This window comes from Rousettus aegyptiacus, unplaced genomic scaffold, assembly GCF_014176215.1.
Source record: "Rousettus aegyptiacus isolate mRouAeg1 unplaced genomic scaffold, mRouAeg1.p scaffold_m13_p_16, whole genome shotgun sequence".
Classification (NCBI taxonomy): domain Eukaryota; kingdom Metazoa; phylum Chordata; class Mammalia; order Chiroptera; family Pteropodidae; genus Rousettus; species Rousettus aegyptiacus.
The window spans coordinates 42628298-42653336 of NW_023416291.1; positions in this window are offsets into that span (position 1 = coordinate 42628298).

Consider the following 25039-nt stretch of genomic DNA (forward strand, 5'->3'; position numbering starts at 1 on the left):
TTCACTTTTCTGAACTCCCTCCCTCAATCTTTTCTATCTCTGCATGAGCACTAGGATTTGTCAGAACAAGCATAATAGCATGTATGTGCTCAGAGATTGCTGTCATGAAAATAGTAGCTACCATTTTCTTCATATCAATCATGTGCCAGGCACTGTACTAGGCATTTTGCATTTGTTTTATATTTATAATAGCCCCCGAGAAAGGTATTTACCTTCCCTTTGTTGATGAATACATCGAGATGCAGAGAAATTAAACAACTTAGAAATTAAAGACTCATAGTAAGTGTAAGAGTTGGCATTCAAGCCCATGTCTGACTTCACAGTCATTGTTGATTTTGCCTCTAAGTTTTAAGCCTGTTTGAACATATCGGGGGCACTTAGGGATGGTCCACCAGAAATCTATTGGCTGGAAAAACCTTCCTAAGGGAAAAGAGAACCAGAGGACACAAGAGCAACTCACGGACAAAGGGCCAGGATGGAGGAGAGAGAGAAGCGAGACAACTTTGAGTTCTGCCAAGTGTCTGTTTCTCCCATTGTCTTGTAGTCCAGTGCCTATGGCGGTAAACTCGAGGCTTAGGGTGAAGAGATTAATCTGTGAATGGCTAGATTCGGGATCCATGGTGTGGGGTCTGGTGGCAACTTTGGCCTAACATTTTCCCAGCAAGGTTTTAATGTGTTGGGGCTTTTGGTGGCTTTTGTAAGCTGCACTGGCTGTAGTGGGGACTCAGTCGGTCAGGAAACCCTGACATCTTAAACAATGCTTTGATTATGAGTTATGACAGGTGATAGATATTAACGGCTGGAGGGAGAAAGGTATAGGACCAATTCAAATTGACAAATTTTATCAGGCATTTACTACATACAGGCATTTTGTGAGATGCTAAGGTCATGGTGTCTACGGCAGGTTTGAGCAGGCGCATGGGAGTAGATAGGAAAGCTACGCATCACACCCACCTTCACATGCTTCACGTGCTAAGAAGCGAATGCTTTTTTTCCTTTTTTTTTTTTTGTAGTAATTTAACTGCCCAGTGTGGACATCTTTTATTAATTCATACAAAGGCACTATATGTGTTAACACTGAGTTTACTTGCTGCCTTGTCCTTCACCAAAATTAGGAAAGATTTAAAGATGCTGGAGGTACCTGAATGTGAAGTAGGGGCTAGATATATTGTACTTTGGCTTTATATTGCCTTCACCATTCTATTTTCCCAGAAATTGATTTACGTAATTGTTTATCTTGCCTTTTCAGAGGGACAGCAGACTCCTTTGATAATGAGTATATCATCCATCCACTTTTTTAAAGACTCAGAGTATAAAAATAAATATATTTACATTTATTTTAAAAACTGTTAAATAAACGCATAAATACATAAAAGGCGACTGGCATGAAAATGATGACTGGCATGAATAAGTACTTTTAACAGTCTTGACAAGTAGCATAATAACTCCTCATTTCATGTTCCATACCCTCTACCTTTGTAGGTTTCTACATGCAGTGGGTATAACTTAAATCGGCCAGCATACTCATTCTTCCTGGGAACAGGACATTTAAGATGGTCTAGAAATAATTCTTTGCGTTATTAAAATAAATTTCTCAAGAATGTAACAAACAGAACTAGCTCTAGGAAGAGATTTTCCTATGTCCTAAGAAGGAAGAAAACCAAAAGGAACTGAGATACTGATCCAAAAAGCTAAGGAAAGAGTGAGTTGAGCTGTTTTTTTTAAATAAAAAAAGCAATAGAAAACAGAAGTTAGAAAGAAGGAAGGAAGATATTTATGTCATAACATTATTATCATTAATATTAATTTTAGAAGTAAAAAATAACTTTCTTTTACTACTGTATGTGCCAACATCATGTGAGAGAGTATCATACACTGAGGGCAACGACAGCACAAGTTAAATAAAGAACTGGTTGAGTTCATGACTGTGAACTCAGCACTTATTTATTCATATAATTGAAGAAATGATTTAAAACCGCCCCCCCTAACTCCCCTGGTAACCACTAGTCCATTGTCCATGACCATGAGTCTCTATTTGTTTGTCCTGTTCATTTGTGGCTTTTAGGTTTATATCCCACATATAAGTGATATCATGTGATTTTCAACCTTTCTGTCTGGTTTATTTTGCTTAGTACGATTATTTCAAGATCCGTCCATGTTGTTGCAAATGGCAGTATTTCATCTCTTCTTATGGCTGTGACCTCAGCACTTTGATATCTAAGTAAGAGTTAGAAAATTAGGCTCTCAGAAATCCTCAAGTTGAAGAGTCTGGATTGTAAATAAGGCACTAGGAATTCTCTACGACTACATGTGATTTGGGGTAAGATACCAATGAGAAATATACTCACTCTAAGAGATATGGAGTATTCTCTCTGAAACCAGGGCACTAACCATTTCAAGATGACCATGAGTTCAAGGGCACATTTTAATCCCATTTGCACCAAACAGTGTCGCTTTGTTCCTCGACTCCTACTGCTCTTCTAATCCTAAATTTATGATATAAGGAGCGAAGATAGTATCTTTCATCCACACCAGTGAAAGAAGAAACACTCAAGTTATATTGACTACTTTCTGTAAAAGAATTTTACACACTATTATTATAAAGTTTACTGCTTTCCTAAGATATCAATAAAACCATGGTGTTTTTCCACATTCTGTCATAGATCACATTCCCAAAGCTCATTAGAAAAAATAATGGAAAAAAGGTAACTTATTTAAGATAAGCTGACATATGTCTTTTACACATGTACCAAAAGCAAAATCAAGACAACAAATTGGCCAAAATAAAAAATAAAAATAAAAAACAAGCCCTAAAAACCAATGGAAAAAAAATCACACACACAAAATGGCAAAAGACAGAGATAAAAAAGTAAATACAAAAAGCCCTTAAAGAGACGAAAGGGTAGTCGTTGTCATTCATAATAAGAGATCAAATTTTAAAATACACTGAAAAGCAACTTTTTACAAATTTAGGTTCAGAAAAATCTTAAATTTTAAAAATACACTTTGTTAGCAACCCTGAAAGGAGACAAGAACACTTCTGCATTGATGGTGGGAACGTAGCTTGGTACAATACTCACAGAGGGCAATTGGCAATGCCTGTCGAAATTATAAATACTTATTCTTTCCCAATATTCCTGGTTCCTGGAAATTTTGTCTTATAGTACATATCTGCAAAAAGATATTAGTGTGATGCCATTCATCAAAATTTTGTTTGTGATACCAAATTTGTGAACAACACATATGCCTATCAATTAGGTTTATTTTATAATAAAAAAGTTGAGGATGAAAAAAATTTGTCCAAATTTGATATCTATTCAAGATAAAAACTCTCACAAAATTAGGAATAGAAGGGTACATCCGCAGTCTGAGGAAGAGCCTTGTATTAGTCAGGGTTCCAAGAGGAACAGACTAATGGGAGATTTTTTTAAATCAATCAATCAATTAATTAATTAAAATGTACTTATTTAAATTTATTTATTTATTGCTTACTGTCTCACATAGTTTTGGAGGCTGAGAAGTCCCACAGTCTACTGTCTGCAAGCTGGAGAACCCAGAAAACAGTTGGTGTAGTAATTTACTCCAAGTCCAAAGGCCTGAAAATTGGGAGGTTAATGGCGTAAAAGTCCTAGTCTGAATCCAAAAGCCCAAGAACTGGGAGTGTCAATTTCTGAGGGCAAAAGATGGATGTCTCAGGTCAAGCAGACAGGCCTGCCTTTTTGTTCTATGCAGATATTCCACAGACTGGATGATGCCACCAACCCTGGTGATAGTGATCTTTATTCAGCCTAGTGATTCAGAGGTAAAGCTCTTCTGGAAACACTCTCACAGAAACATCTACGAATAAGTTTTACCGGCTATCTGTGTATCTCTTAGCACAGTCAAGTTAATACATAAAATTAACCATGACAGGCATCTACAAAAAACTTAAAGGTAATATTGTATAGTGAAATATTGAATTATTCTCCCCTAAGATCAGGAACAGAGTAAGGATGGTTGTCTCACTACTCCTACTCAACATCATTCTGGAGGTCCAATTCAGTGTGATAGGCAGGAAAGAGAAAACACATCTGGATTGGAAAGGAAGAGGTAAAACTGTGTTTATTTGCAGACAACATGATCGGCTATGTAGATAATCCAATGGAATCTACAAAAAAAGATCTACATGGTTTCCATGTAATTCAATGGAGAAAGGATAGTCTTTTCAACAGATGGTGCTAGGATTTGACATACCTCTGGACTAAAAACCAAAAAACAACAAAACCCACTTCTATTCATAGCTCGTACCATGTACAAAAATTAACTATAAGTGGGCCTACATGTAAAACCTAAAATTGTAAAACCTCTAGAAGAACACATAGAAGAATATCTTTGTGACACTGGGTCAGGCAAAGCTCTTTAGATAAGACACCAAAAGCACAAACCATAAAAGAAAATACCGATAATGAAAATTTAATCAAAAAATTTAAACTTTTGTTCTTCCAAAGACAATGTTAAAAAAATGAAAAGACAAGCCAGACTAGGAAAAATAATTGTAAAACATATCCAATGGAAGACTTGATGTTAAGAAAACAACCTAACTTTAAAAATATTTTAAAAATTAAGTTGAAATGAAAGTTTTAAAGTGGATAATTAAAGATACAAATAGATTAAAAGTAAAATAATAAAACGTACTGTACAGACAGAGATATCTATAAGAAAGCCGATATGGATTTACTACTATCGGACAAAATAAACTTTAAAACAAAAAATGTTATGAAAGACCGAAGTACATTTTCTAATAATAAAATTACCAATCTATCAGAAAAATACCACAATTAAAAACATATACTGTTTTTACAGAGTACCAAAATACATGAAGCAAAAATTGTCAGAAATGAAGAGAAAACTAGATAAACAATAATAGTTGGTGATATCAAGACCCAGCTTTCAATGATAAATACAAAAATGAGACGGAATACTGAAAAGGAAACAGAAAACTTGAACAACTTATTAACCAACTAGACATAACAGACATTAATAAAACATTGCACTCAACAACAGAATATACATTTTTCTCAAGTACACATGGAACATTGTGCAGGATCACCATGTTAGGTCATAAAACACTGTGATAAAATTACAAGGTTAAAAATGATGTAAAGCATATTTCCAGCCACAGTGGAATGAAATTAGAAATCAATAGCAGGAAAAAATTGAGAAACTCACAAATACATGAAAATTAAACAACATATTTATAAATAACCAATGGATCAAAAAGACATCAAAAGGGATTTTATAAAGTACTTTGAGATGAATGAAATCGAAGAAAAAGCATACCAGAACTTAAGAGATTCAGCTAAAGCTATGCTTAAAGGAAAATTTTGGCTACGAATACCTATATTATATAATGAAAAGAAACGGGTGAATTTTGCGTAGGGTTTTTTTTCTTTTTTTACTATAAATAAATTGAATAAAATATATGTAGTGCGTCGTGAATCAAGAGGCTAAAACCAGCTCAGGTAGGGTGTCTTGAAGTCAGTGTGCTATTATGTTCCGGTTTTATTCTCTAGCGTTGGAAAACTTGTTTCCCCAAGCTTTATTGAGGTATAATTGACACATGAAAGTTATGTATATTTAGGGCGCATACATGATGATTTAATGTATTAAACATCATGAAACTATTGTAAATCATTTAGGAGAGAATTTATATACTTATTTATTTCAGAAATAAAACTCTAACCTTTATGTGAAAAAAAGGGCGGAGAGAAGAGGAGCTGACGGAGCATTTCGGAATCAATTGCAGTGTGGGAGTTGAGGGTGAGGGTCTGCAACAGTGAATGGGGAAGCGAAACTTACGCCAACTTTCTGTCCCGTTGGGGAGGAGGAGGCTGGTGGGCGTTACCCATGACTCAGGCAGGAAACATCTTGGAAAGACCTACTTCAGGAAGGTGAGAACTGAAACCATCTGTGTCCACTTGACTTAGACAAGTCTGTAGAGCACCTATGTCAACATGTCATAGTTCTGTGTTCCAAGAGAACTTCCAGAGGGGGGTGGGGGTGGGGGAAAGACTGTAAAACAAACAGTAATTCCACCAAACGCTTTGGGAAATTCCCACAGATAAATGTATTAAAGATAAGAATCTGTTCACCTGAGCAAAGAGCCCATTTACCAAAGTTTGCTCATTAAGACTTTCTTCAGCTTTTGTACAGTCCCGATTGACTTCCATCTTGAGGGAGCAGCCTTAAACTGATTAAGCCTGGATGCTAAAATACTGTAAATATTCTATTTCTGAGGCACTGAAAAAGAAAAAGAAGATGTGGGGGAGAAGGAGGAAGGTCTCGAACCAAATCAATAACCCAACCTTCCATCTTAAGACACTGGAAAAAGAAGAAAAAACTAAGTCTAAAGCAAGCAAAGGAATAGAAATAGGAAAGATTAGAGCATAAATTAATGAAACAAAAAATACAAAAACAATATAGAAAAATCAATGTACTCAAATACTGAGTTTTCTTTTTTGAAACAACACAATTGATAATTCTTAAGCTAGATTGAACAAGAAAAAAAAAGACCAGATTTAGATTACTAGAACAGGAAATGAAGACGGGTTTAACATTACTGATATATACTTCATCATGGTTGAATCTTAGAAATATTATGCTAAATGAAGAAAGCCAATCACAAAAGACCACATATTATGTGATTCCATTAGCATAAACCTCAAGAATAGGGAATCTATAACAACAGAAAGTAGATTAAGGTTGGGGGTGGTGGTAGGGATGGGAAACAGGAAATGATAGCTAAAGAGTATGAGATTTCTATTAAAAGTGTTGAAAATGTTCTAAAATAGACGGTGGTAATGATTACAAGTATCTGTGAATATACTAAAAACCACTAAGGTGTATACTTTAAATGGGGTGAATTGTATGGTATGTGAATATCTCACAAAAATTGCTTAAAAATCAAGCCAATATTTGGACACTTTACCAAAGAAAAAATGTGGTTGGAAAATAGGCACATGAAAAGATGATCAACGTCATTAGTCATATTAAAATAATTAAAATAAAAAAAGACTGACTTTTTAAAATGGTGGCAAAGATGTAGAACAAGAATTTTCATATATTGCTGGTGGTATCTGCCACTTTGGAAGATAGTTTGGCAGTTTCTTTTAAATTTAAACTTACACATACACCAGGGCAGCAGTCCCCAAGCTTTTTGCCACCAGGGACCGGTGCTCCTATGAGAATCTAATGCCTGCTGATCTGAGGTGGAGCTGAGGCGGTAATGCTAGCGCTGGGGAGCGGCTGCAAATACAGATGAAGCTTTGCTAGCCTGAGGCTCATCTCCTGCTGTGTGGCCTGATTCCTAACAGGCCATGGACTGATATTTGTCTGTGGCCTGGGGGTTGGGGTCCCCTGCACTAGGGCCTAGGTTTTTACTCTTAGGAATTTGACCAAGAGAAATAAAAATATATATCTGCACGAAGACCTGTAATAAATGTTTATACCACCTGTATTAGTTTTCATTTACTGCTGTAATTAATTACCATAATCACGGTGGCTTAAAACAACACAAATTTATTATACTACAGTTCTGAGATCAGAATCCAAAATCACATTTACTAGGCTAAAATCAAGGTATTTGCAGGGCTTCGTTTCTTCTGGAGGCTCTAAGTGAGAATCCATTTTCTTGACTGTTCCCACTTTAGAGGACAACTTTATTTATCCTCTCCCTTTCTCCCTCATCCCCCCTCCTCCTGCTTTAGCTGCCACATCCCCTCTGACTGACTCTCCTGCCTCTTTCCCTTCGAGGACTCTTGACTGCATCGGGTCAACTCAGATAACCTAAGATAATTTATGTAAAAATTCTTAAAGTAACATGAATAATTATTATTAAACACATTTATAAAAGTTGAAAACATTCGTAATTCAATTGCACTTACAAAAAACCTTTTGCAATGAACATATCCATAATTTCTGAGTATCAATACCCAGATATCTCTGGAGGAAGGCATTATTCTGCCTACCACAGTAATTTTATTTAGAATTGGTAAAAAATGGTAAATGAAAAACATGGCACACCAATTGATAAATGGATATACAAATCGTAGTATATCCAATACAATGGAAACATGATCTAAAACCTGAACACTCTTTTACCCAATCTTCTGACACAAACATGCCTGATGTATGTGTTGGGGAGGGGAGAATTCCTCCCTCTAAACTTCATGAGTTCTTATGGCCGGACTAATAATAAAATCGACATAAGAGCAGATTAACAGGAGAAAAACCAATTTAATACACGTGCATAGCAGATCACATGTATTAAATGATAATACTCCCTAAACGATGAACCAGCCAGCTTTTTATACTTTTTAGACAAAACAAAACAAAATAATAAACTTGTGAAGAAATGATAGGACAAACTTAGGTTTGGGTGCTAATTAGTGAGGAATCTAAACAAAGTTGGGCTTGAGCAGTAAATTAGTAAAGTAGCAGAGCAAGGTTTGTGTATGCAAACTCTGAACCCCAGATTCCTTATGTCTAGTGATAATGTGTCCCCTCAGTGAGAAGGGCATCTTTTACAAAGGAGATTTATTTCCTATATTCAAGGGACAAGGGCGGGTCAACATGCCCTTTCTGTACTGGATGCATGTCTAGTAGCTTTAATTTAAAGTAATCAATACCCCATTGTGGGATATTTTGGGAGTGGCCTGCCCTGGGCCCCAACTTAGATGAGAAGAGGAAAAAGTGCTAGCTAAAGCTGGAGTCCCTCGTAGGGTCATCCACCTCTTCAATTCACAGACAGAAAACCGCATCTGAAAAGAATAGGTAACTTGACCGCGTTCGCACACCCGAGATCTCCTGCTTCTGGGTTTTGCACTTTTCCCCACTGTACACCTCGTCAATTCTTAACGAGCTCTGGGTCCTAAGAAAATCATAATAATGTGAATGAAAAATAATAGGATAGAGGGCAAAACGGTGCTCGTTCTTGCACGTAAGGTTGAGGCACAGACAGGCGCAGAGGCTGGGATGGCGCAGTCGTTGACGCCCCAGACTTGGGGGCAGACAGGCGTGAGTACAGTCCTGGCTCTGCCACTGCTTAATTAGGCAATTCTCTCAGCCCTGGTTCTAAATTCATAAAATAATGTTAATAACACCTAACAGTCAGGGCAGGTAACAGAATTAAATAGAAACTTGCCGGTAAAGTACTTGACATGATAAATGCTCAATAGCTGATAGCTGTTATTACCGTCACTACCATCATCATCATCATTATCATCATTGCTACCAAAAATCTTTATGGAAAATGAAAGGATGGAGCTGAGACACCCGTCTTCACATCCTTTAGCATCCTCTCTTCTGAAAAGCAGCCAGTTGGGACAAAGGCTCACAAGCCATTGTTAAAGATCTGAATAAGCCCAGAGAATGCTTAAATTTTAAAACACTATCATTCTTTTTTGTAAAGCGGATGTTTGCGTAAATTCAACTGCATTCGACTATTTTACAAAACCTTGCTTGAATTCTACATTTTAAAATAAGCTGGTCCGCCTTCAGAATAATCAATTCCGCCTTCACTTTCCTCAGTAAGTGGGGAGATATTGTTAAAGAAAAACTTAGGCTGACACTTGTTAAATGGGAAGAAAGACTTTATTCAAGACTATCTTGATAGGTGTCAAGACTATGACTACAGAGGAGAGAGATCGGGCTCAACTCCAAATATGGCAAAGTTAGCTGGGGAGTCGGTGAAAGAAAAATTACTAAGAGGAGACATCAAGGGTAGGGGCAGTTCTTGCTAATCTGAGTAACAAGATTCTTGCTGAGGCCGGGCCAGGGGAATCAGATATTGAGGTAAGGAGGAATTTTCTCTAAGCTGATTTTGCATGATTCTTGCTCCAACTAGATTACGCAGGCCTAGCAAGGATGGGGCCAAGGTCAAGGCCTAGTCAAGAGGGCCCAGAGGAGCCTCACTAAAGTTTGGTTAAGGAGAGGGTCTTGTTCAACATCACATTTAATGTTTGGAGACAACCAAGGATAATTCGATTATAAAAACATGTATACGTAAACACACACATATATATACCTCTTGTATTTATCTACATACATATGTTCAAAAACTGTTGTTGATGGGAGATTGATAGGAGAGGGATTTTTACACAATAAAAATTGTTGACTTTTCCAACAATTTCAACCTTTCAGTAAATTTTGTCAGCCGTATAGTTAGAATAGAGGTACTTATATTGCCTGTAAACCCTGCTTTTAAGTGTGAACAGCAATACATAACATATGATAGTACGAATGTAATAATAACCTCACATCTATGGATTCTTCATTGTCTGCCAGCACCGTGCTAAGTCCTTTATGTCCATGAACTGATTTGATCTTCACAACAAACGTATGAGACAAGTACCCTTATTATCTGTATTCGATCAATGAGAAAATCAAGACACAGAGAAATTAAATACCCAGGTGAGGTCGAGGTGACAGGTTTGGTAATTTCGGCCTCACTCTTGTGCCTCCCACACAGCTGAAACCTGGGGAGAGGCAGGGGGTTGCTGATGAAGGAGCAGGTGGGGAGAGATAGGCTGGGAGAGGCTGGGAACCGTGCCAGCAAACAAAGGACTTGTGATAAAAAAAAAAAAAAAAAGATAATTCAGGAGGTGGGATGAGAAATAGCAGCCAGAGAGGGTAAGGTTGGGAAATCTGGGGAACCTCTATTTAACATATCGATGAGAGAAGGAAGAAAAGTAGATTTGGGGCTGGGAAGAGGCCTGGCAGGGGAGAAAGGCCATAATTCAGGGATTACCATTTCTTCTCCTGAGGATACACCCCTTCACTGGAGAAAAGTCAGTTAGCGTAACAGCTACTGCTACCGGTGAACTGGCGAGTTAGCCGGGAGGTAATTGCAGCCAGAGAGCAGTTGTGAAGGTGATGAGAAGGGAAGTCACCGGAGTTTAATTACAGATTATTTACGGAAGGCTCAATCTCTGACTCAGTTCCCCCTCTCTCTTCTGGCAGATGGCTCTCTCCCGTAACAACGGACATAGAACATGCTGGTTTGCTCACCTGTGGGCCGCCCTTCGCTGACATCAGCATGAACTGACCCTACAGTCATTCTACAAACATTTATATCGAGATATTTACCTCCATACACACACGCCGTAACAATTTAAAATAAATCATACTGATGGGGACTTGAAAAACTGACAGGGACTCAGTACAATCCGTTTTACAGATGAGAAAGACGGAGGCTTCCAGATGTAAAATAATTTGCTCAGGATCACATAGTAAATTAATAGGAGTCCAATAAATGTGAAGTCACGCTGCTCCTAGTGCCCATATTCTCCTCTGGGTGTTGCCCATCATTCTGATACACACACACACACACACACACACACACACACACACACACACACACACACACACACCCTACCGCCACCTATCCATTTTGTGGACAAAAAGGAGCGCTGTAATAGATCTCACTGAAAGTAACTTTTCACAGGGTGATTTGATTATAAATTTCTAACTGGGAAGCTCGTGTCGGGTAGTCAAGCCCCAGGCCTGTAACTTCTTTAGTGGAAGGTTTTTAAGCCAGCCCTGCCCATTGTTCTTGTGCATCTGGGTTAATACACCTTTGAAATGCCAGAAATAATCCTCTTTTCCAGACTCCTCAAAGGCATAACCACTCTTAAGGGAGGGCATAATTTTGTTCACTATCTAGTACCTTGCTTTCTCCCACCTTCCTTACATTCCCTACTTAATTCCAAACATCACTGAGTTTTGCTACCACATTTTCAGTTAATCCTTACACTTCTATTAACTTTCTTGTCTTCTCTCATTCTCCAGTGCATCCCCTGACAAACCAGGCTGAATCCTCAGGGAAGGGCAGAAATTCTAGAGTGAGCTTAGCCTGCCAGCAAGGACCAGATAAGACACCTAAGGACCACAACTAAGAAACCAGTTTGCACCAGAAGGATCCAAGATGGCTCTTGAAACTCCTTCCTAAGAGACCTTCTGGTGAACTTCCCTTTATTAGCAAGCTAAAAAACACACCCGGGGGGGGGGGGTGGTGGAGACTTACCATTAAAATGAAACTTGAGATGTAAGGCCAGGCATGCTCCAAACTTGCTTAGAAATTGCACTTGCTCTCTGAAATTCCAAGAACTCTCTACCCTTTTCTCGGAAATCCCCACCCCTGAACCCGCCTACCTCCTATCGACCATTTTAGACTCCTAATAAAGAAGAACCTGATATAAGAACTGACACAAAGAATGTGACATAAAGGAGCTACGTCAGTATAAAATAGAGGTTAATTCAAGCATAGCCTCTCCACATACCCAGAAAACAAAAAGGGCCTCTTGGTCAGCAGCCCCAAGGAAGACAATGAGCAAAGAACTCTGGGCAATACCTGCCCCCAAGAACATTTGCTGCTATTCCCATGGGCACTGCACATTCCTTCTGCCATTTCCATGACATTATCTGCCTGCCACACTGGAGAAGGTGGCTAGTTTGCCGTTCTCAAAAACACTCTCGGCTCCTGTAACTAGGCAGCACTTTTTGCTCTCACTCACTCGGCTCTGGAAAGCAGTTACTCCCCTGATGAGCTAGTTTTGCCAAGGAGCAAGGTCACGGAATGACACAGCGGCCGATTCCAAGACCAGACACCCGGTTCTTGCCTCCCCTCCAGTGGCCTGGGAAACAAGCCCTGGCTGAAAAGACAAGATAGATGGTCTTGGCCACCCCCCACTCCCTCAGTTTCTATGGCTACCCATATCCCTCTACAATCGGTGCTGCCAGGACATAGGGGTAGCCAGGCCTTTGGAGCAACAGCCCACCTATGTCTCCGGGAATCACAACCCTCTAATAAGCACTTATTCTATTGTATTTAGCCTAACTCCTGTGCGAGTGGCTCAGGTAGCACGAGCCCCACACTCAGTTTCCCTCTGGTTTCACTAAGTTTCTCAAATCCGGGAGAAGGTGTCTTCAGAACAAGAACCTGTCCTCCATTCCTCAATCAAAGAATAAAGTTTCTGCTCTGCAGTCTCATTCTACTGGTGTCAGTGACACTGGGCGGAAGGACCTTATTTTGGGGTCCCTGACACATGGTCAATGACACGTGTATTTTTTAAAAAATGCAAAACTGTCATTTTCTGGAACATTTGAGATCTTGCTTTCCGGCATGTTGTCGGTTTGGCTCAGATAAATTCTTATAAAAATTCTTTGCAGTTTGGATGTTTCTTACAACGACAATCCATTTTCAAGAAATAAGTGAGGACCCTGAGAAGATTCACTTGACATTGTTGTGCCCCGACTCGTATCTCCACGAACCACCAAGAAGCCGACACCGATGCAAGAGCAAGAGGGAGTTTATTTCAGACTCGAGTCCGGACCGCAGTCCGCACACCGATGCAGCAGAGAGTACAAGGCGGCCCGAACCTGGGGCTTCAGGGGTATTTGAAGGGAAAAATCCTAAGCACGGGAGCGATGTCTTGGCATTACAGGATTGGTACAAGCTTGAACTTTAGCAGGATTGGCTGGGTGATGGTGCCAAGGAACAAGGCGGGGAATTTGGAGAGTTACTTTCCATAGTTGCTCTGATTGGCTGAGTCTAGGGTGGTGTGATCGTCTTGCTATCTACGGCTTTTCCGGGAACTGGCCTGTGCCTAAGATGGGGTCTTATACCTAACATGGAATCACCTAGGTTGTTCGACATGAACCCTGAGAAGGAATTTACCTGCTGTGATGGACTCCCTCTGGTCAACCGAGGGCCCAAATTATATAAATAAGAGCTTTGGGGCCATTTGCTGACACTCTGTACACTGGGAAGAACCTCAGACCGAACCCTCGGCTTCCCACACTGTGCCCTGCTCATCCACGCCATCTCAGTCAACTGTGTTAAGGGAGTTCCTGGCTTCATCTTTCCATCAATGGACTAAGACTTGCCCTGTGCAATCAGAACTGCTTTACAATGACCAATCAGAACTGTGTGATTTGGACCAATCAGCAGTGTATGACTTTGGGTGGCTCATTTACATAAAATGTACCTAAAAGGGAACCTGGCTGGGAACTTTTGTTATGGAAGGTGGTTTCTCCTTTGTCTGGCGGAGCACAATTTAGATAGCTACCTGAATGGATGTGTCTCAGGCTGCAGCTCTTTTTGCTCAAATACGTGCTTTTTACAAAATTACTGTCTAAACTTAATTTCAGTTTACATAACCTAGGAGCTAGAGAGGAAGGTTATCATGAAACCAAGTGAAATTAGGCGGAGAAATTTCCGAAACTCTGTACCTTATTTTATCTCGTATTCTTTTTTTCTTAAAAAATTCCCTCCAATTATATAAAATTTAAGCCTACATAGAGCACTCTCAGTCTGGCCCTAGGTAGCAGGCTTACAGGAAAAGCAAATTATACTTGCCAGAAACTCAGTCATAAAGTGATTAGTGGAGCCCAGCAGAAAGCGGGGAAAAGACTTTATAAAAATCATGGAGAATGTAGTCATCCCATGGACATCATTGGTGGAGAGAAGTGACTCTTTTCAATTAGGTGATTTTGGTGAAAAAGAAGAAAGTAGTCTTGAGAATTGTGGGAGGAGGCTTCCAAGACCTGAGGAAGCTAAGCAAATCATAACAGGAATCAGGTGTTCAGCAGAGTGGGTCCTCACCAGTTGCGTGCTGGAGCCGGCTCGTACCTGATGCTGAAGAACCCATTGTTAAACTGTCAGGGATTTTGTAGTCAAGTTGCTAAATACAGCTGTTATTAAAAATTAAATTATATTAACGTATTAAGCAAATTGTATTATAAAAACAAAAGTGTAAATATACAGAATGTTCGATTTCTAACAGTTATGTTTTATTATCTGTGCTCTTGAAGTTATTTATGTCTATTATATCGAAATTCCATGTAATGGTGTTTTACTGCATGGATTGTTTCAACTTCGTATTCAATAACTTTGTGTTGGTACCTGGAAATCTGCTCTGGTGGGGTAGATTTATATCACAGGAATCAATAGTCACCACAAAGCAGAGCTTGATTTATTGTTTTGTTGATTGTCTAGACTTCAGAAAGTGATAGAGAAATGTTCATAAGGCGGATTAAACTTAAAAGTAAATTGTGACTGTTGCCACTGCATTCATTGTGAACAGCACAAAATAATATTCTTCCAATCTTGTAAAACCGTTATCTGACTTAGCAAGGAATCACTAGTGTCACTGGAGAAACGAGTGAAATTCTGACATGTCATTATTTCCCTTTCATCTTACGTGTTAGAATAAATAAAATTACCAACCAATATTTATGGCAGAGGTACATGGGAAGAATAAATTATTAAACATTTAACAGTACAATACTGGTCTTCATCTTGGGTCTGCAAACCTCTTTCTAAGAGATCTTCACCTATGGATACATTTCGAAATGTCTATTAAATTATATTTAACTCCTGAGAAGCACCTGGAATACTTTTCTGAGAGATGCTTCAATAGCATTCATCAGATTCTCAAAGAATATGATCGACCCAAAAAATGTACGAATGACAGGTGCAAGGTATGACGCACCGGCCTGGCAGCCAGACCCCTGGTCCTGTAAAGACTAAATTTTTAGAACAAATACGGTTATTTTCAGATCCTCAAAAAACTGGATTGTTGCCTAAATGATGTCATAGGACGGATAGATCCATCCCTACATTGGAATCTTTTCCTCCTTCTGCACACATTTAACCTAGGGGAGAAGAAGGCACGCAAAAAATCTATGAGGCTTTCAGTATCACTTTCAATTTAGCCAGATCTCTCTAATCATCAGGTTATTAAATCCTTTTGAACATCTTGTCAGGTTTCAGCTGGGACAAAAAGTTAATATTTCTGACAGTATAAAACAATCCCAAACACCCAAGAGGACGCAAAGCTCACTACCTTTCTAAGATCCAGAATTGTTCCTAAAGGTGGCTGAGAGAAAGGATAGAGAACGGACAGACGGCCTGCACACCCAGGAGGGCAGAAAGCCAAGTCAAGTTCTCAAGACCTAAAAAGAGACAAGCAAAGTGACATCAGCCATCTCTGGGAGACAATTTGGAAAGACTGGAACAATATGTAATTTTATTTCCTTCTCTCTCTGGGCTCAGATGTTCAGTATATGTGAACATCTGTTTACAAGGACTTTCGAGGATCCTACCTGGGTTTGAGAAATTCTTTACCAGAGGAGACCTGGTTGGTTTTATTTTAAAAGGTAACTGTCTAATAGTTTCTTCAGAGTGAAAAGGCAGTTCAGACGGATAATTAGTAAAACGTTGAGTATTCAGGTGAAGAAGGGAGGAAGGGAGCAATGGCTGTCACGTCAGTCATCCGGCCTTTTGTCGTAGGTACCTCTTGTGTCTTTAATTTTTCGCTAACCTTTTGTGGTGAGTCTATACTGAAGCTATTTTAGAATCTTGAAGGCTTTTGTAAGCTTCTTCATGCCAGTTAAAATAGGTATTTCTTTTTGTTTATTCAATTTGGGAGCTCTTGCCTTCAAGGGCACTTTTTTTTTTTTTTTTTAAATGAGCTTGTCCATTTGGAACATTTCCCCGTAATGTCCATTATAATTCAAGGTTATTTTTAGTAAAATTTTGCCATCTTTCTAGATATCTGTAGCTTCCAGGGCATAATTCTTAAATATAAGAGGGTTTGCTGGAGGTGGCGTCTTCACTCTCTGGATACGAAGGACCCCATTTCTTTAATCTAGGCCTTTGGGTTTCCCAGAGCCAAACGAGTACCGAAGACTTTTGGCTTCTGAGATTCCCTTTTAGCTACCGTCTTTACCTCACGTGTCCATTGACAGAAAAGCAACGATAACTAAGGAAACAGAACTGTGGACACCAGCAGTAACCAAAGAACTAGAAACGGGGGAAAGGATTGAACCAGCAGACTTCAAAGAATGGGGACTGTGGACTGAGTTCCAAGAAACAGAGAACTGCAGACTAAACCATCAGCAGTCCCCCTACCGTGGAACCCAGGGGCAAGCCCGAGGCCTGGGGCTTAGATGTTGCTGTGGACTGGCCGGTGTGCACCTCCAGCAATTCCCGGCGTGGACTAAACCAGCAGACTCCAGTAAGCGGGGCTGCGGATTGGAACCGGGGAAGGGATTCCAAACACCTGGAATATTGTCGACTAAACCAATGGGCGAGGGACTCGGGTGCTGGCTGGAACGGTCTGCCAGCTCAAGCTGACCCTGTAAGCCCTGCGCTGGAAGGTCAATTGGGTCAGGACATCAAGGCGGGGAGAGAGGAGCTCAAACCGAGAGGAACTCACCAGTGGCCCTTAAAGATGGCGAGTAAGACCGAGAGCTCGAAGGGTTCGTGGGCAGCACGTCTGTATTTCTTGTTGTCCCCAAATGTCATCAGAAGCTTGCGTTGGACCTTACTGCTGCCACCAATCTGTTAAAGAATGAAAATTCAACTCAATAAATTTGGTCATCTAATTTGCTTTACGGAGCTAGTCAAGAATAAGGCAGCATCCCTTATCCTTGAATAGCAAACAGAGAGGTTCTTTGAGGAATTGTACAAAATGGAAGGTTTTTACAGGCAAAAGGAGAGTGGGACCAAGGAAGTTATTAGCAAAAGAAAAGATTGTTTCAGGCCAGGTCTTTCTTTCTCTTTTTTGTCTTTTTCTTTTTTTTTTTTGGTGCGAGAGAAGCTAAGAGCAGGGGTTTTATCATGCAGATTGCCTCACTAGTGCTAATCAGGAAATTTCAGATGACTGTTTAAAGGTCACATTTCAGGGAGGGGTTAAGTTGCAATTAAGTCTTGTTTTTTTTTTTTTTTTTTCCGGTTGGGGGGCCGATGACTCCATTTGGAGCCTGCTATTTCCTTTAACACCATGCTCCCCTGCTCGGGTCTGATTTAATTTGTTGGAGTAACTCATTGAACTCAGGGAAACATTTATTTACTAGATCACTTGAGTGTCATAAAAGGATGTAACTCAGGAATGGCCGGAGGGAAGCGATGCCCAAGGCCTGGTATGGGGACGGGGCGCAGAGCTTCCCCGCCCTCTCTGAGCAAGTCGCTCTCCCCCAGCCTCCGTATGCTCACCAACCCAGAAGCTCTCTGAACCCTCTCCTTTCGGGTTTTTAACGGAGGCTTCATTTCACAGGCACGATTGATTAATTTGATTAAATCATTGGCGATCGAATTCAATCTCTAGCCCTGGTCACCGCCTGCCTGCGAGGTGGTGCCGGTGGTGGTAGGAAGTGGACGTTTTAACCCTCTGATCACTCGACTGGTTCCATTGGCAGCCATTCCCCATCCTTAGGTACTTTCTAGAAGTCACCTCATTAACATAAAAAAGACATCTTTACCACTCTCCTCACTTAGGAAATTCCAAGGTTTTTAGAAGCTTAGGGCCAAGACCGAATATATATTTCTTTTTATTATAAATCAAAATATCATAGTCAGTATTTTTGGAATTATTTTAGATTGCAGAACCCTTTCTTCAAATATAATCACTCACAAACAATTATTATAAGAAATAAAAGTATGCTGCTTGGTGTAAGGAGGTAAAGGGGAAAAGAATATGTCCCCCAAAATATGCCTCTTTGGCACACGAATGATTTTGAACTCATTATTTTTTAAGAAACGGCACACCAGAAATCTTGGAAAACTGTTGACTGGCTTTCTGCCTGAGTCTCATGCTTCACATTTGAAAGAGTGAGCATGTTAACCTATTTTAACCTTTAAAATTTTATTCTATATTTGATAATGCTTAGACATCTTGGGGTCTTGCTGACTTGGGGTGGTACTAGCCATCACAGGGTTAGCTAATCCCTTGAGATAAAAAACAACTTGCCTATGAGCATGCCTTTGATGTATTAACTAACCTATTCTGAGTCCATACTGACAAGCAGTTCTTCCAAAGTGATTATACTCAGCTCTGTCGAGTATCAATTAACCAAATTTTGCTCCTTCTACCAGATCCTGTATTTATTGAATGCAGAGGCCTGGAAATTAATTCTATAAAAACATTCTAGACCCTGGAAATGGCAAGAAAGTGGATTTTTTCCTAAAGACTCCAGAAGGAACACAACTATAGTAACACCTTGATTTTAGCTCAGCGAGACTCATTTCAGACTTCTGACTTCCAGAACCATAAGGTCATAAATTTGTGTTGTTTAAGCCAGTACCCTGTTCTCTCTACCCTGCTACCTTGTGAGTCCCTAGAGGCTCAACATTATGCCTTATTCATTTCTGTGTTCCCTGTAGCATTTAACCTAGCATGGATCTAGACAGCCAACAGCTCGATAAATGCTCGTTGAATGAAACTGATCTGGCACTTGTTCAATGGAAGATGTTCCATGCTGTCTCTCTCCAGCTTCTGTAGACAGGACATATGTTGAGAACGGATGACATCAACTCAGCTTTGGTCCTGTTTATGGCTGCAGTGAACATGAGCAGGTGGGCAGAATGTCAAGCTAAGTCTAAAAATACGGAGAGAACAGTGCTGTCTGACTGCCAGTTATCTGGAAATGCTAAGGCGTTTAAAGAGATATAATTCTAATTGCCTCATCATTGTCACAAGGATTTGTGGTATTGCAGTTAAATTACCTAGCAAAAAGTCTAGCTCATTTGCTCAAGAAGTGGTAGCTTATTATCATTATTAAAAGATTAATAGTCATAAGCCATCTGGTATAATAATAGAATGCTGGAAAACAATTTGGCCCACAGCAGAGCCAAGAAAATTCTTTCTGAGTAACATCATTCCAGACTTAATAAATAAGGATGTGGCAACCAACTGAGCAGACTAAGGACGAAGCCTTCGATCAAGGGTTCCTACAAACTCTCACCTGGACTAAGGAAAGCCTACACGCCCTATGAGAGTCACATCTCTAGGCTCCTGAAAAGCCCTTCCCCGCTCTCCTCCCCATGGGGGTCCACAGAAGTCCCCAGCTTTGCACACACGAAGCTGATGTCAAACTGCCATGGCTCCCCAGGGCACACTGCATCTCCAGCCCTTACCAAAGGAAGCCATGAATGCTTAGAGAGGCATTTTATAGCCCTGTCAGGGGTGAACAGAGAGGACAGACAAGCCTATTTAATTTGAAAGGGTGTCTCAAGACATTCTAACATGCCCACGCTACCACTCCGTTTTGAGGAATGACACTTTCTTTGTCTCTCCCTCTATTAATTTGAATTTATATTAATTATTACATAACATTATAATAATGTATTACATTATGTATTACTTAATATATATTGATTAACATATAACAATATAGTAATCGTGTTAACTAAATAATAATTTCATTTATTATAGTTTAAAAAATATTTATCTCCTTGGCTAGATTTTAAATTTCCTGAGGGTAAAGATAAGTTTTAAAAACTTACCCATAAAGATAAGCATTAAAAACTGTTTTGTACGTGATAGTTATTCAATATATAAATGATGCTCTACTTCGAGAAAAAATACTCTACAAAGCACTCTATAGTGATAAGTATTATTATCATAATGATAATATCTTAAAGGACAGAAAATGGCACAGGAGGATAAAATCTTTGTCCCCACTCAATAATTAAAATAAGACCTTTGGCTCTTCTTTTCTGGGCTTCCTACTCTCCAATTACCCAAGATTCTAATCCCGCAATTATTACCTCCGCCAATCTTGCTGGTCATTTACTCTTTCCCCTTATCACACCATCTATTCTGTCTCAAGTATGAAAATAATTTTCCCTTTAGTATAGATAAAAAATTTAACATATTTTCTTTGAGAACCTAAGAGAGAAAGATATTCAAATATGGACATGGATGACTTTGTAGTTACAGATTATTTACTCTTCCTAAAACACAGTCTGACTGTAGTCTGACTTGATTGGAAACATCCTACAAGGTAATAAGAACCCCCCCCCCATCTCTTTGCATTCATCTGTAAAAAGGGGCTAATAATATTTCCCACTTAAGATAGTTGCTCGGATTAAGTGAGGGGTGTATGTACCATCCTTTCTGTTTACCTCGATGTGATCCAGGTTGCCCTTCACTGCCCTTGGAAGATGGGTGCTTCTTCCTGGTTCTAGAAGTCTTTGGGGGCTCCGGAGCCTGAAAAACCCTGAACTTCTCAAAGATCTAGGAGTAAACAAAACAGAATACCTCGTCCCTGTCCTTGAGGAGTTTCAGACACTAAAGCAAAGACTAGGAAAGTGAGGGGACATTAATATAATATGAGGCATATGCGCTATAAGTAACGTACAAAAAAAAAATATTTTAAAAGTACAGAGAATGAAAAGATTTCTTCCAGCCCAGGAAATGAGAACTCTTTCATAGTTGAAGGTAGTTGAGCCGAGACTTGAGGGATGGGCAGAATACACACGGGCAGATAACAGAAGACATTCGGAACGGCTGGAGCAAACACCCAGAGGCAGGAAAGCATCTGGAGCTGTCCGGCGAGGCTGGATGGGATGTAGGGCGATGAAAAGGCTCAGCGACAGATGTAGCTGAAAAAGTGGGAGAAGGCCAGATCCCAGCATGCCTCCGAAATCCACAATGCTGCTTCCTCCTGGAAACTCATTTTTCCCTTTCTTGGATATCTAAATTCTACATAGTATTCGCCTATTCCTGTGGATGTCATTCTGTTCAGGGCATCCTCCCGATCCTGAATGAGAGCCCCTCCTAGATTTATACGGTGAACAGGCTTCTTCCTCACAGCGTGACTCACCCATTCGTAAATGCTTCTTTGATTGTCTTTCCTAACACACTGTGAGCTACATGAAGGCAGGAACTAAATCTGCCTAATCTAATGCCTCACACAGCATCTACTCAATAACAGAGACCCCCTGTCAATATTTTCTCAATCAATAATCAAATGAATTAAGGCAAAACCACTGATAAGCAGTTTTGACTTTATTCGGTAGGTACTGCAGAAACAATTAAACAATTCTGATTCATAAAGCTATGATTAGAAAGATTTCTCTGGAAGGATTGTGTAAGAAATAGTTTGGAATGAGGACAAGGTTAAGACCGGATTTTGTTACACCTTCAAGTGACAATAAATGTCAACATCAAAAGGCAGTGTGTTTCTTTTTATGTATGGGTGTAGATACCTATTTTGTAGCCCAAAACTGAACACTAATTTTATTAAAAATAAGAGAAGGAAAGGAATAAATAATATCACACAATCCTTATTATTGCACTTCTCTTGTGAAGGATAATCATTCACTATTTTAACTTCGCATAGGCTAAGACTGTGCCTTTCTGTGAAATCTATATAGGATGTTAAATAAACAACATTATAAGCATAAAGACACTCTGGGAAGACACAAATAAACTAGCAAATGTGGTTACCCATGGCAGGAAGGGTTAAAAAACCGATTCTGCAGAATGAGAGTGCTCCTCAAATATGTCTTCTCAATGCCGTTTCATATTTTTGAACTATTTTACTATATTACCTATTTGCAAAGCAAATAAAAAAGATAAAAGAAAAACAAACACAAATTCCAGTCCTACTTTTATTATCTCACAATGTTTTCATAGGAGGTTAAGCAGGATTCTAATTAATGAATGGACCAATTGTTCTTGTTTATCAAGCACAAGGTACAGTTTTCCACAATGTCATACACCAAACCCTTCATCATCATCATCATCATCATCATCATCCAAATTATTTGTTAGGGCATTGGAAGCCCTGTCCTTTATGATAACTGTCCAAAATGAAATCTCGTACGAGTATTTTATCTAAAATAACTCCCTGCAGTGTCTCTCACACACGCACAGTTTGAAATGGGCTTTGAGGCTTGCAGTGCAAGCCAAATGCACACCCTCACCCAGGAGACCAGGGCAGAACCCAAAGGACATGATGCCGATGAGGACGGCCCGATCTGCACAGACTGCTGTTGCTGTTGAAAATTGAAGGAGGGACTGAAGAGGCCAGATGCTGGTGGACGATGTCAGGTCTTAAGAACTGAAAAGTGGAAGAGAAATGTGCCCCTATAGCACTTGTCATCCCTAGGAGGACCAGGATCCTTACTAGAAGATTAGATTCCTGTCGCCAGTTTCCCCTTATATGGTTTTTCCAAGAGAAGCCTGGTTGCAATGACCTTTGAAGAGAGGCTTCATGAAGGAAAGCAATCATGTTACAAGGTGCGAAAGGGCAAGGCAGTACCGAGGGGGCGTTTCCATTCCTAAGGCTGACTTTCTCTGACTCTCCTACTTGTTCGAATCTGGCGCTGCCGCTTGTCTCTAGAAATGAAGAATCTCAAAGCCTTGGACTAACCTCATCGCAGCTTCTTCTTTCTCCTCCTACTTCAGATACTTGTCAGATTGGCTGCCTTAGACTGTGGCGGCTCCAGGGATCATGGGGTAGAAAGAGGCATGGATCAGACAAGGAGTAGTTTGAGTCAGCTGCACTTTTCCTGAAGGCAGGATGGCATGAGAGTCTCCCCATGTACGCGGTTGGAGTAAGAGTTAATCGCAAACAGCGCTTACTGATTATAATAGCTGCTTGTGAAATATGAAACTAATTCATAAGCTAATTCACCTTAGAAAGCTCTAGGATCCAAAATTCAGGACTTAGTCGCTCATTTGACTATATACTATCTTTGTTCACTAACCACAAAAACTTTTTTTTTTTTTTTAATTTGAAAGACACTAATAGGTGGTAAGGAATGAAAAGTGTGGCTAGGAAAACAACTGTTTAACCACACCCTCTCGATCATCAGTTTATAAGAAATAGCAATTTGTCATGGGGATGTAAAGTACAACATAGGTAATAGAGTCAATAATATTATAATAACTATGAATGGTGTCAGAAGGGTACTAGACTTCTCAGGGTGATCATTTCATAAGTTATAAAAATGTCTAATCGCTATGTTGCACAACCGAAATTAATATAATATTGTATGTCGACTGTAATTGAAAAATAAATTTAAAAAAGGAATAGCTATTTGTGTTTCTGCTTGAGATTTATACCATTTTATTCATTCAATTATTTAGTCAGTCTTAATTAACAATTAGTTGGATACCTACTATGAACCAGACTCTCTGCTAGGTGTGGGAATGTAACGGTGAATGTGCCAGGAACGAAAAGGACAAGGCACATTCAGAGTGTTTAACAAGGGTGCCAACCTCGTTTGGGGATCAGGAAGAATTCCTTGGGGAAAGCAGATTTAAATTGAGACTTGAAAGAAAAATAGAAGTTATTCAGGCAAAAAGTGGACTAGGAAAAGGCAAGGTAGCATCTAGGTAGTGGGTGCAGCATGTTCCTAGGTCTGAGACAGGAAAGAGTTTGGAGAATAAAGAACAGAGAGAAAGCCATTGTCTCTAGAGCCCAAGAGGCACCAGAGGCGGGCGGTGTGCAGGGCAGGGGCAAAGCCATGCGAGAACTTGGGTACCATCTAGACTTTATCCAAAGATCAATGGAAGCCACTAAACAGTTTTGCAAACGCCCAATAGTAAGGGATTTTCTCCCAAATCTCCAGTCTCGAAAACTCACAGGGAATGGAGGAAGGTAGAGAAGATGAGAGAGCCGCAAAAAAGTCAACTTTGGATTTTCTTCTTTCTTCTCAGAAATTTATACCTTATGCACAACTCAGTTCATAACACCTTGTTAGTCTCAGGATCACTGCAAATAAATAATTACTCAAAATATATCAGTGAATTGAGTTAAATCGACCTAAGCGTTTCTGTTCATGTTATTAGGTCTCCAGAATGTACTGGAAAGAGCTGGAAGATGAGCAAATGAATGCAAAAGAGCATATGTTCAGTGAGAATATTGCCAATGAACAGACTAAATATCTTGAAGAGATGGCATTTCTTTTTGTGTCTCCGTCTGTCTCTGTCTCTGTCTCTGTCTCTCTGTCTCTCTGTCTCTCTCTGTCTCTGTCTCTGTCTCTCTGCCTCTCTCTCTCTCCCTCTTTCTATATCTGTTAACAATGCTGTAAAATAAGAGAATTTATCCAGTAACTTGAATATTCTCGACATTATTCCCAAACATGAAGTTCTCTGTTTGCACAGATAATTTATTTCAGATTCCAAACCTCCCCTCAGCATAAATGTTTTGCTTTCTCAGCTTCTCCAACCAAACAAATTCTACCCAGCATGTAAGGGCTTAT